General features: G+C 40.0%; 2 protein-coding genes and 1 long non-coding RNA gene across 4 annotated transcripts in view; 2 read left to right on the top strand and 1 right to left on the bottom strand.

Moving 5' to 3' along the window:
• LOC144986899 (uncharacterized) overlaps positions 1 to 13,101 on the bottom strand; it is a 181,993-nt gene that overhangs the window by 99,476 nt on the left and 69,416 nt on the right. The window lies entirely within an intron of this gene.
• The window catches only part of LOC111949070 (NACHT, LRR and PYD domains-containing protein 12-like), a 350,272-nt gene that overhangs the window by 307,035 nt on the left and 30,136 nt on the right, over positions 1 to 13,101 (top strand). The gene's annotated exons all lie outside the window — the stretch shown is intronic.
• Positions 238 to 1,644, top strand: LOC144988146 (uncharacterized). The gene is made up of 2 exons (XR_013651969.1): positions 238 to 611; positions 683 to 1,644. It is a non-coding gene; the product is annotated as an uncharacterized LOC144988146 (long non-coding RNA).

The raw sequence follows: 13,101 nt of genomic DNA, 5'->3' as shown, positions 1-13,101 counted from the left end.
TCCATCCATCAATCCATTCATCCATCTTTTATCCATCCATCCATCCATCATCCATCCATCCATCCATCCATCCATCCATCCATCCATCCATCTTTTATCCATCCATCAACCGTCCACCTATCAACTATCCATCCACATGTGAGCGAGTACGGACCAACTGAAAGATTTTCACAATGAAAAACAAACATTTCAAATAAAAACTTTTACACAAGAAGAATCTGATTTTCTGAAGCGAGATCAGGAACACCAGGAGCACCAACATCAAAGTTGTCAGGTCCCCGCTGGAGCATGTGGAGGACAGCAGCAGATCCTGTAAACCCAGACTTACCCTCACCCATGGTCCTGCTCTCAGAGCTTAGCGTTTCTTATCTTTATTCTGTGGATTTGTCTAACTGTCCTTTTGTTTTGCATTATCAGCTGAAACGGCGATGGACTTGACTGATTTTGCTCACATTGAAGGCGTTTATTCAAGGCGACCTGATCTAATTTGCCTGCCTGGTCTGTATATAACAGACAGGGATCTGCTGCAGCAGCAGACACCTCTCCTCAAAGACCGTCTGTGCTGATCTTCAACCACAAGTCCTCTCTGAACTCGTCGGTGGAAACTCAAAGTAAGTCCGGTTGTGTTTGTCAGACCTGTTAGTGCTGTGTGACTGAAACACTGCAAAATTGTTTTCTCCAGAGCAGTCATGAAGACCCTGTCCGCCTGCTTCCTGTTGGTGCTGCTGTCTGCTGTAGGACACACAGAGGCTCAGTTTCAGAGGCAAGTGGTCGACGCCATGCAGCCTGGGCAGTGCCGGGAAAAAATGGCAGAAATCCACGAAGATTGCTTTTACTCTGACACCTTCATTGTGACTGATGTAGCTAGGATCAATGCACTCTGTCAAGGTGTCAACGGAGACATGAAAACCTTCAGTAATGAAGGTTTTACTGTTGTTGATTGTACACGCAAAACCGAAAACCCATGTGTCTATGAAGGCGTAGTTCACACCAAGTCAAAGCTGAAACTCCGGTGTCAGAACAATCAGCCTGTTAAGTTCTTGGGTGCATCAAGAAATTAATCTGTACTTCATCTGCAGACACAGTTCATGTGTGACAGAAGCTTAATGGAAAAACGTAAATAAATGAAGCTCACAAACTTCATCTTTTCCTTTATTTCACTATCAAAGCTTTTCTTAATGTGTTGCTAATGGAATGAAGCTACATAACAGGAGAACCTGATTGAAATGTGATTACACAAAAGACAAGGAAGCTGCTGCGTGATCAGGAGGAAGAGGAGGAGCTAAAGAGGAGCAGGAATGCTGGGAGTGGGACTTGAATTCAGACTGAATCCAACATTTAGGGACAATAATGGCGTCTTCCAGAAATAAATCCATGTTTCAGAAATGGGAACATTCTTGAAAGTCTACCCGGCAACAACTGGGGTTTGGATGAGGAGAAGAAGAAATGTTCCCATTTAAAGAGAAAACCAGTTTCTACTCCACCCAAACTCTCAGCTCCATTTAGCTCCTGGATCCACTTTGGAAACGGTTTTTCACAATAAAAGCAGACATTTTAGGATTATCAGAGGTAAAAACTAACAACTAACTTTGAATTTGTTCTTTTCTTATTGAAATAAAGCAGAAATCTGTTCTCTCAAACTCCTTCAATGTCGTTTTTTGATCATTTCTAAACATTATTCTGAGTATTAGAACCATAGAATCACTTAAAATCATCATTTTATTCATTTTTTGATTCATAAACTCATTTTTGTCCATTAAAAATAGAAACATTAGAACAGAATCAAATGATCAAAGTCAGAGACATAAAGGGCTCATATCTTCACCAATTCTTCCAGAAACATGGAGGATGTGACGTCACTTTTCCTACCACTGCCTAAAGTTGGAGCAGGAGCTGAACATTGTCGCCCCCTGCTGGTGGAAACAGCTCATTACAAGCGTGGAGACGCAGAAAAGCTCTGATTGGTTCTTCTTGATCAATGATGTCAAATGTTCTGGATGACAAAAATCCCATTCAGTTGATGTAAAAACCCTCATCAGACATGAAAACAACCGCTATTCCTGCTGTTTCTGACCGTTTTCATGGTCTGCAGGTCTGACAGCAACAATCTCAAATGTTGGACTGAACCATTTCATTTTACTCCTAGAGAAAAGACCACTGAACATTTCATATTTGTCTCTGATTCTTCCATCATAATAGAAGAAAAACTAGATCTGAAACCAGATTTAAATCTATTTTGTCTTTGAGTTTCATGGATTTCAGCTTCATCTGTTCTGGATCCAGAATAATGCCTTTTTTTATCATCAGCTGAGCGAACAGATCAGAGCTGAGGCCCTCTAGTGGTGGACAGATGTTACTGTTCCAACAGGAGGTGGATGACTAGGAGGGGGCAGGACAGGCCTGGGGTCAGGCCCATCCAGGAATCAGACTCCCCGGCGAAACGCACTACCACGTGGTTTCATTTCCTGTCATGAAAGACATAAAAGTTGAAGTCAAGTCAACAAACTGGATTAGTTGTGTTAATGTGATCTTTTGTTGGATGAAATGAAAAGATCTTGTTGAACCAAAGTTCTGGTGTTTGATTCTGATAGAGATTTGAAAGTCACAGAAACTTTTTTTTAGTTTTGTTCAAACATCAATCATTTTTCTCAACTCATTGAAAAACTTCAATTGTGTTCAGCAGGTGCTGTCAATCAAATGAAGCAGCAAATATGATGAAAAGAACTCCCATATTTCTCTAACTAGACCTAAAGAAGACTATTTCAGAATGGAAAAGTCAAACAGTTGAAGCTGCCTCTGCTGGATGATGGTGACAACACACACACCCCCACACCCACACACCCACACACACACACCTAGGGCGTATTCACTCCACACAGAAAGGTCACAGCTGGGATTTGAATCTTCTCACTGAGAGCGCTAACCACTGCTCCACCGTGCACGGAGTCTGAACTTCATGAAGGCTTGGTGAGGCTTCTTCTTCTGGGCAAACAGTGAAGCATAACCGCTTAGCGCCCTCTAATGGTTGCAGATTGGAAGCAGATTGAAGTTGTAATGTGAAACAGCTGAAGGTCAAATCTGCTGTGAAGAAGTTTGGTTTAGTCCAGACGTGTTGGACTTCAAACTGTCATTTCCACCAACAACACCACCAAGAGCTTGTTCAGCTGGACCACAACAACACATGACAACAACACACATGTCTACATGGAAGTGACAGTGTGGCGGCGCTGCTCACATCAGGTCTGACCTTTGACCTCACACTGAGACTGGCCTCTGGCCTCTGCCGCCACGGCGACTGAGTGGAGCGGCTCCACGGCTGCTGGTGGTGTTCCAGGTGATGGAGGATGTTTTCCAGGTGTCTGCTCCTGCAGAGGTCTGGATGGATCTGATCTGAATGTGCTGACAGGCCTCTGAGGAGAAGAGACTGACAGAGGAACCATGATCTGAAGGAGGCTAAAGGCCTAGGATCCAGAACCAGCTGCAGAGAGACCACCAGCATCAGGATCAGGATTCCAGAGGGGCAGGGCTCAAAGTGGGAAAAGACTATTTGCTCTTTAAAAGCAGACGACCAGAGATGAAGTCACCTGGAGACAACGACTCCTTTCTATTCCCTGTAGCTGAAAGTCATCCAATTGTCATTTGGATGTCAGCAAACTCTAGTCAACATGTGTTTGTTCACTTGATCCCAGACTTGGAAGAATCAAACACTGGAGGCTCTTGATGTCGGCACAATGTGCTGCAGGCAGAATCAACAGAAATCCAGTTGAATCCAGATGTTGGAAACACAGACGTCCTACAGCAGGGCTGCTCCTTCCTGCTCCTGGAGATCTACTACCTGCCTGTTCTCCAGCTCTCCCTGCACTCCTTCCTGCTGATCACCTGGACCAGGTGTGTTCATCCAGTCGCAATCTGGAGACATCTGATTGAGCCAATCAGCAGCTAGCAGGGCTTGGAGATCTGGAAAACAGGCAGGTTGGTAGATCTCTAGGACCAGGATTGAGCAGCCCTGTCTTCCAGCTTTCCTTCCCAGAATGCAACAGTTTGACTGAGAATGAATGTTCTCCTGCTGTTGCTGTGAGGATTCTGCAGGTCCGTTCTTCAGTGGTTCTGGTGGTGTTCTGTCTGTCAGTCACTCCACGTTCCTGTCAATCATCCACATGTCTTCATGTCTGTTGTCTTCAGTCAGTAGAAGTCTCTGTTTTCAGGTCTACATTGACAGATCATCAGTTTTTGGTTTCTCCATGGATTTTCTCCTGTTTCTGTTTATTGATCAAATCTTGACGTTTCTGCCTCTGAGTCCAGTATCTGCATTTTGGCTCCTCCCCTTCCTAACAGCTGGATCCAGTGTGACTCCGGTTCAATGGTACAGACACCATCTGAGGTCCTGCGTTGCCATTTGAGCGGTGGGCGTGCCCTCTTTCAATGTTAAGTCAATGGTACAGACGCTAGTATGTCTAGTATTCTTTTTCTTTGTTTTACATTTTACCTTTTATTTTATTATTTTTTCTAAGATTTGAAAGGTCTTAATCACTATGGTTCTTTAATTTGTAATAACAATTTATATTTTTTTCCAGTTAAACAATTTAGTAAAAATCATCCTTTAATGTTAAAATTCTTAGTTTCATATTTAGTAAATAGGTGGGGGCGCAGTTAACCTCTGATTTAAGACACCAGCTTCTTTAATCCTAAATTTTCTCTTTTTTGTTTACGTGTTTATGTCTTTAAGTTCTGTGTGTTTTTTTTATTTCACCAAATACTAGGGGTATTAGGGATTCTGTTTAACGAAAATCAAAATCACTTTCTGTTTTACAAAAGCCAGAATGTTATTCAATACATTTCATAAAGAGAATAGTTTATATGCTAAATTTTCGAATTTAATTAGTAAAAAAAAAAAAGTAATAAAACTGTCTATTTTCAATGAAGACTATATGCTAAATGTTTTATGACGATCCCTAGTATTGTAAACTACAATTTTAATGCTGTTTGTCATTTTTTTGTCTGTGTTTTATTCGTTTTTATTTCTTTGCTGTAGTTATGTGTATGTGTTTGTTTGAAGTTCAATTAAAAGAAAAAAAAGAAAAAAAACATTGGAATGAGACACAGTGTGATGACGTCACAAAAGCTCTCAAAAGATTTTCTCGATACATTTTTTTTTCTATTTTGATTTTATTTTCGTTATTATCTCCTGATTTAAAACTGTTCAAAATGTTTGAAGCCCTTTGAACCATATCGACGTTCAGTTAAGCACTTTATACGTTTCTTTTTAAAGGAAGTTCCTGCTCGTGACCCGGAAGTAAAGAGCACGAGGCGCTAGCAGCGTTAGCTTGTTAGCAGGCTAGCACGTTAGCTTGTGTTGAGAGGACGGTGGTGTTTTGTTGGGACGTTTGTGAGGTTTTTGGACAGAAAGGACGATACGTGGTTCGTGTGGGAACTCTCAGCATTTTCCAAAGTGTCGTAAATGAGTGAAGAAGTGTTGAACGGAAAGACAACGTGGATTGCTGTGATTGTGAGACTAGCAGATGATCGATCGGAGCTGCAGTGAAGAGGACGGCGGTGTTTGTGGGAGTTGGAGCTGAAGATCGGAGCAGGAACCATGTCTTCCCTTCAGTCTCTGAGAGAGTTGATCAGCGAGCGACTAGCTGCTGCTGCTGAAGAAATCTGCAGACTCTGTCTCATCAAAGAAACAGAGAAGCCCGTTTCGAGATTCATGCTTTTCTTTTTTCTGTTTTTTTCTTTTCTTTTTTACTTTGTGTACGAATTGTGCTATACAAATAAAAGTACCTTGCCTAAGGCCCGTACACATCGGGACGAATATTCGCCAGCGTTTTTCAACACGTTTTTTGTGTTCACACCCAGGCGATTTTCGCTGACGGTGAGCCGAGTGAACATGCAATTTCATTCCCTGACATTAGATGGCGCTTAATGTAACAGAAATACCACTGTACACAAGGTGGCGCTGCGCAACTTTACGCTTCTTAAAGTCGCTTTTCACTCAGAAGAAGAGAGCAAGTATTTATGCGCTTGTCAGAATCATACAAAGAAAACATGAATATTTCAAGCACCAGTAGCTTCAGCTCCAGTTCCAGCTATGAAGAAATTATTGTTCTGTTGAATGATGAAAGACGCCGGAAAAGACGCCAATTTTGAGTACATCCCATAGTTACGAGAAGAGAAGAAGTTTAGTTTAGTTTAATCGACTGGTGCAAAAGCTGAAAATGTATCATGAGTAATGTCGGGGATATTTTAGAATGTCCGTCATTATTTCTTTGCGGCAGTGTAGACGCTACTTGGCGTCTATCTTCTTCGCTGGTATGTGTGCTCAGAAAGGCAGTTTTGTGTTTGAGCGTCCCCAAGTTGAGTTTTACTGTAACTTCAGAAGCTCCAGACACATTCTCATTGGTCGTATAGTTTTTGGCGCAGCGCGTCAAACCAAAAAAACAAACCCGAGGCGTTTTTAAAAAATGACGTTTTTAGGCGTGGCGTTTTTCACGTCGGTATGCACACTCACATTGGTGCCCTTTAGTCACGAGGCGTTAAACGTCAGCGAATATCGCGCCCGAAATTCGTCCCGGTGTGAACAGGCCTTTACTCTCACAAGTATAATTCACCAAAAAGTTACGTAAGTAAATGTAACGCATTACTACTCACCTCTGCATATGTATATATATTTCAATTAGTATCTTCTGCTCCTCCAGACTCCTCAAACATTTTCTCCAAAGATCACAGAGTTTATTGATGCTTGAAAAAACCAAAAGTCCTGGAAACGTATAAAAGGCTCTTTGTTGTGTTTTTGTCCCTGCAGTCCTCCCCCAGCATTGGATGACTGAAGAGGAAGATCTCTGCAACCAGCAGATGAACTTCAGAGTGGAACAGGAGGAACCAGAACCTCCACAGATTAAAGAGGAACTGGAGGAACCAGAACCTCCTAAGATTAAAGAGGAACCAGGGGAAGTCAGCATCAGCCAGGATGAAGATCGGCTTGATCTGAAGCAGGAGACTGATACCTTGATGGAGATTCCTACTCATGAGGAAGATGAGAACAGTGAAGCAGATCTAAACAATCAGCAGAGCTTTAATGTAACTGATAGTCAGGATGAAGAAGGAAACCAACATGAAGAATCAATATCAACTACAGATGAAGAGACAGACCCACAGAACAGAGATCAGAGGAAGAGGAGGGACAGAAGTCATGTCCAAAGTGTGGACAGCTCTCACATGTCAGCAGGTCAGTGTGACTCTGATCTTCATCTCCACACTATCGGTATGTTCACTTCAACAACGGTTCTATCTTGAGCTTCAAGCTCTCCAAACATGCAGTCCATCAACAGCGTGTCCTGGAAGAGTCTCTTCTGTCCCTTCCAGTTGAAAAGACAGAAGACATTGTTGGTCAGTGCAGTCGACAACATTCTTCAAATCATATGATCTTAGTTAGTCCCTCCAGCTAACGACAAACAGGAAACCTTAACAGATCAAAGAGAAAATTGTTAGCAGATAAAAAAGTATAATCTGTTTTGTCGTCTGTGGTTCTAAGTTTGTAGTTCAGTTCTTTTCAGCAGATTTCTCTGTCAAACCCAAAATCCCATCTAAACCTCTTTGATGTCTCCATGTCTCCAATTCCAGACATTCAGACAGATTCTATATCCAAAACTACATTTCAAGCTAAAACCCAAAGACAGGGTCCTGCTCATGGATCAGCAGACAGATAAGATTCAAACCTGAACACATCAGTGAAAAACTGCTTCGTGTCAGAATTGTTCTCCATCTTTCTCTGGACTGATTCTTCCTCCAGCTTCATCAAACTGCTCCTCATTGGTGGGTGGAAACACAACAGGGAGGTTTTTCTGTGTCCAGTTCAGCTCCATGAATGTTCAGGCTGTTTAATGTCAGTGATTTTAGTTTAGAAAAACTGCATCACTGCTGAGATTTGCTTCACTTCCATAAGAACCTCAGCAGCATCAGGATCATTTTGTTGATGGTTTGTCTGTGGAATGACATTTCATACTCATAGCTTCAGTGGAGATCAAGAGTCTGGAACCTTTAACACTAAAAGAACCATTTGATCCAGTTTGTTCCAGACCAAAACCCAACAAGAGCCACAAAGTTCCACTTCACTGTTTAACAAAATACTTTATATTTCTGTTTTTCTGTCTATTAATACAATTATTTAAAAAATATAGCTTTTAACATTTTCCAAAAACGGAATTATGACAGTGTTATCAGAACTGTCAAGAGATTAATTCATTGTGTGATTAATCAATCACTACCTGTTATTAAGTAATTTAATGACTCTTTTAATAGAAATCTGCGACATTGTGGGGAAGAAAAAGATCAAGTTTTAACTAAAAATGCGTCTTTTTAATGTTTCTTATCATATCAGACTTCCAACCTCTACCTTTACACCAACAATGATTTTTTTTTTTTAATATTCAACCATCAAGAAAAAAGTGCAAGAAGCAAACATCAAGTCAAGAGTCTCTAATTATCACATAAACACCAGTAGGAACACTTTTCTGAGCAATCTAAAGAACTGTTGACCACACACTTGCTATCGCTACAATACACATCAGGGGTCGACAACCTGGGTCACACAGAGGGAAAGACAGTGGAACGCGGGGGGTGACAAAAAGAAGCACTTGGTCTGTCGTCTGTTTGTATTTTTAGACTAGCAAAAAAGACCAGGGTTCAATGTCAGGAGGGGAATGAACAATGGTAATGGAAATGGTAATTGATGACAACTCAGAGGTCCCTCTTTAATTTTCTTCTAGTGAGTTACTGTATTCACCATGCCCAAACTGTTCATCCAACATAACGTACAACCATCACTGTATTTTAACATGTATATAAGTCTCTGTTCATGAAATAGTCTGACTAATAAAGTTCGTGAACTCAGTCCCAGCAATGCATTGCAAAAGAAAAAAAAAGAAAAGAAAAAGGCTCGATCTCACCGGCTTTCTCCAGGTCCATGACTTGTAGATCTCATAAGAGAAAAATCTACACGATAATCCGTCCTCTAGGAAATGGGATAAATATAATCCATTGTGTGGATCTTGAAAACGGAGCGGCTCGGGGACATCTGACATATTTCTCAGACACGGCCCACCCATTGTGTTTTCCCCTGGACTCCCGGTCTTTTCCTTTTTTTTAAAGCAGCAGGTGTTTTCCCTCGCTGTCCTCACATCATTGGAAGCCTCCCCTCTCGTAGACACCGCCTGTTTCTTAAAGGCACATGCTGCTTTTCCATGTTTACCAAAGTCCATTCAAAACAGTCCCAAAACATAAAATCCCAATAAAGATCTGGCCAGATATTTACATTAGCACTCAAAGCAGGTATTTTGTGCCTGCAGGGATTCATAACAAAATACTCCAAAAGGTGCTTAGCATGCTATTTGTGGCAACGTCACACAGTCTTAATACATCTTCAGCAAAGTGGGTTTTTTTGAGTCAGTTGATGATGCTGATAGCAGTGCTAGCACTTGTAGCCATGTTAGCATAACTACCATAGTTATCCTATTTAGCATCTTAGCACTATGTATTTCTGAGCCAGTTGACTAAGCTGATGCTGACGATGCAATGCTAGCACTTGTAGCCACATTAGCATAACTAACATAACATAACTACCATAGTTATCATATTTAGCATCTTAGCACTATGTATTTCTGAGCCAGTTGACGAAGCTGATGCTGATGATACAATGCTAGCACTTGTAGCCACATTAGCATAACTAACATAACATAACTACCATGGTTATCATATTTAGCATCTTAGCACTATGTATTTCTGAGTCAGTTGACGAAGCTGATGCTGACGATGCAATGCTAGCACTTGTAGTCACATTAGCATAACTAACATAACATAACTACCATAGTTATCATATTTAGCATCTTAGCACTATGTATTTCTGAGTCAGTTGGCGAGGCTGATGCTGACGATGCAATGCTAGCACTTGTAGCCACATTAGCATGACTAATATAGTTAGCATTATTAGTATCTTAATCAATGAGTGCTTCTAAATTATTTGAGAAGGGGGGGTTAAATGTGCATACTGGCTCCACAGGAAGTGGAGTTTGGTCAAAGCTGGGTGGTAAGAGTGGCGGTGGTGCCTAGACTCAGGTAGCAAAGATGAGTATGGGTGCATTTTCGCATTGATTCATGTAGTAAGGGCTGGTGGCGCATAGAGATGGGCGGTGAGGGCAGGTAGCATGTCAATTCGACGCCGCTAGCAATTTTGATTTGCAATTTCATTTTCTTAAAAATTTTCAGCTCAGTGTTGTAAAGCTGCAGTACAGAGAGAAGAAACTTTTTTTTAAAACCACTTTATTGACGGTGTTACAAGGACGTTTACTTTACAAACAATGGTCCTCCAAATATTCTGACAGAGATTATTAAAAAAAAATTGGGTGTTTAACAATACAGGCTTCAAAACATAAATAAAGCATCTTGTTGTGTCCCTGCAGTCCTCCCCCAGCATTGGATGACTAGAGAGGAAGAACTCTGCAACCAGCAGAGGAACTTTAGCGTGGAACAGGAAGAACAAGAACCTCCAAAGATTAAAGAGGAACCAGATGCGCTCTTCATCAGTCAGGATGAAGAAGGAAACCAACGTGAAGAATCAACATCAACTACAGATGAAGAGACAGACCCACAGAACAGAGATCAGAGGAAGAGAAAAGAAACAAGTCATGTCCAAATTGTGGACAGCTCTCACATGTCAGCAGGTCAGTGTGACTCTGATGTTAGAAAAAATCCCAAGAAAACAAATCTTGGTAAGAAATACAAACAATCTCCAAAAGAAGAGAGACTTTCCTCTATCAAGCCTGGTAAAAACTCAAGAATAAGTTGTAATCCGTCTGACTACATGGAAACTGGGTCTGATGAAAGATGTTATACCATTAAAGAATGTGATAAAAGCTTTAGTCGCAGATCTAGTCTCAAAATACACATAACTCACACAGGAGATAAGCCTTTTTCTTGTAAAGAATGTAAAAAAAGTTTTAGACATTTATATATACTCAAAACACACATGATAACTCATACAGGAGAGAGGCCTTTTTCTTGTAACGAATGTAAAAAAACCTTTAGTAATGTATCTCATCTCAAAACACACAAGAGAACTCACAGAGGAGAAAAGCCTTTTTCTTGTAAAGAATGTAAAAAAAGTTTTAGTAAAATATGTAATCTCAAAAGACACTTGAGAACTCACACAGGAGAAAAGCCTTTTTCTTGTAAAGAATGTAAAAAAAGTTTTAGTCACAGATCTAGTCTCAAAAGACACATGAGAATTTGTAAGACTTTTTCTTGACAATGTAAGGATTTAGTGTAAACTCTAAATTCTAAACTTTTCTGATAAGATGTCGACCTCTCAACCTTTGTACCACAGCAGAAGACTTTATTTGACGGGGAAAGTTCTGTATCTCAGAAAAAAATAACATTTAAAATAGGTTTTTAATGCTTAAAAATACCCCAATGTTCTAATGAACTCCATAGCAACCTGAGCTTTCATTTCATGTTCACAGAACCACAGGGTGATGGCCTCCATACCATATTGATGAAGTAACTTCATTAGGAGGGTGGCACAAATGAGTGAAGAAAGGAATTTTTCTGGAAAAAAAAAAAAAAGAAATAAATACTTTAGTTGTTTTGATATATGATTCGCTTCCCAATAGCAGTTTGGGACAACGTTTAGGACTGCTGAAACTGCTGCTGTATTTACTTATTCATGACGTGTACTTTTACTTTTTATCACTATTTAAATTTTTACTGACTTATTTGTTTTTCTAACTGCTGTATTTCTTGTTTGGCTGCTGAGACAACTGAATTTCCCTCCGGGGATCAATAAAGTGTTGTCTTTTCTTACCCTGACTTCTTGGACAGCTTATTTAGGTTTTCATCTTCTCTAAGCCAGTGTTTTTCAACCGGTGTGTGCCGCGGCACACTGGTGGGCCGTGGGAAATTGCCCTCATTAACTGATCTAAAAATATTTAGCATCTCAAGGATAACAGCTCTGTGTTCATCCAAACAAGTCCTGATAAAACACTGAGTAGTTAGGACTATGAAAGATCATAAAATACTTTTTTCTTTGTGTTTATTTGATTCTATTAAAGACTTTTTGATAAGAATGACGGTACCATGAATTGAGCTGTAGCCTCAGCCATTTTTGGCAAAGTCCCGCCCCTTTAACTGTCTCCACCAATCATTCTTGTAGGCTCAATCACACGTAATCAATATTTAGTTAGATAAAAATGTAAATTTGAGTTGTATAAACAATTATTGAGTTTTATAGACGTAAAAAATTAGGATGAATAAATTTAACTCAATTACTTGTTACCAATAGAATTAATTCATTTACGGTAAGTTGGCAAAATTGGATAAGTCTAATATATATATATATATATATATATATATATATATATATATATATATATATATATATATATATATATATATATATGCGTCACAAGGAAAATGGAAATGAGATCAGAAACTCGTGCGTTTACTTAGTCTGTTCTTCTACTACAAGCAGAAACTCTTTCTTTTGATGATGCAGCTGTGTTACTTTTTTGATGGACGTATAATCTTCATACGCCATCATTAAAATCTCAGACTCCATCTCACTGAAGTGTAGCGCTTTCTTTTTTTTCTCCACGAGTTTCCATGGTGAATCCGGAAATCAGTGATCCATTGAGAATGTCTTTATGTACCTGCGGTGCACACCCATTAACCCAGGGTTACCAAGATGAGCGTAATTACGCCAACTCGTATCCGATCTTTTGGAACCGACATACCCAGAGTAAGCAAGTTCAGGCGGATTTCAGCCAGAGTTCAGGCTTAAAGTCAGGGTAGTTTAAACATGCTTTCTGGAATACCCCTGACTGATTTGGTTTGGTTTTTGTTATTTTAGTCATCATGTATGAAGAATACAGACCTAGAATTACAGAGAGAAAAAAACACAGAAAATGTTTTTAAAACTTATTTTTTCATAAATTGAAGTAGTTTGAAGTGAAGCTGTGAAAGTGACCACATTTGTTCAACAACCTCATAGCAACAAGAAACAAAGCAGATTTCTCTCCAAAGAAGTTTTTTTCCTTCGTTTTCAATCCTAAC

The sequence above is a fragment of the Oryzias latipes genome, chromosome 2, assembly GCF_053564925.1.
Source record: "Oryzias latipes strain Hd-rR chromosome 2, Olatipes_Hd-rR_3.1".
Taxonomy (NCBI): domain Eukaryota; kingdom Metazoa; phylum Chordata; class Actinopteri; order Beloniformes; family Adrianichthyidae; genus Oryzias; species Oryzias latipes.
The sequence above is the reverse complement of the archived record's forward strand: the minus strand, read 5'-3'. Positions and strand labels throughout refer to the sequence as shown.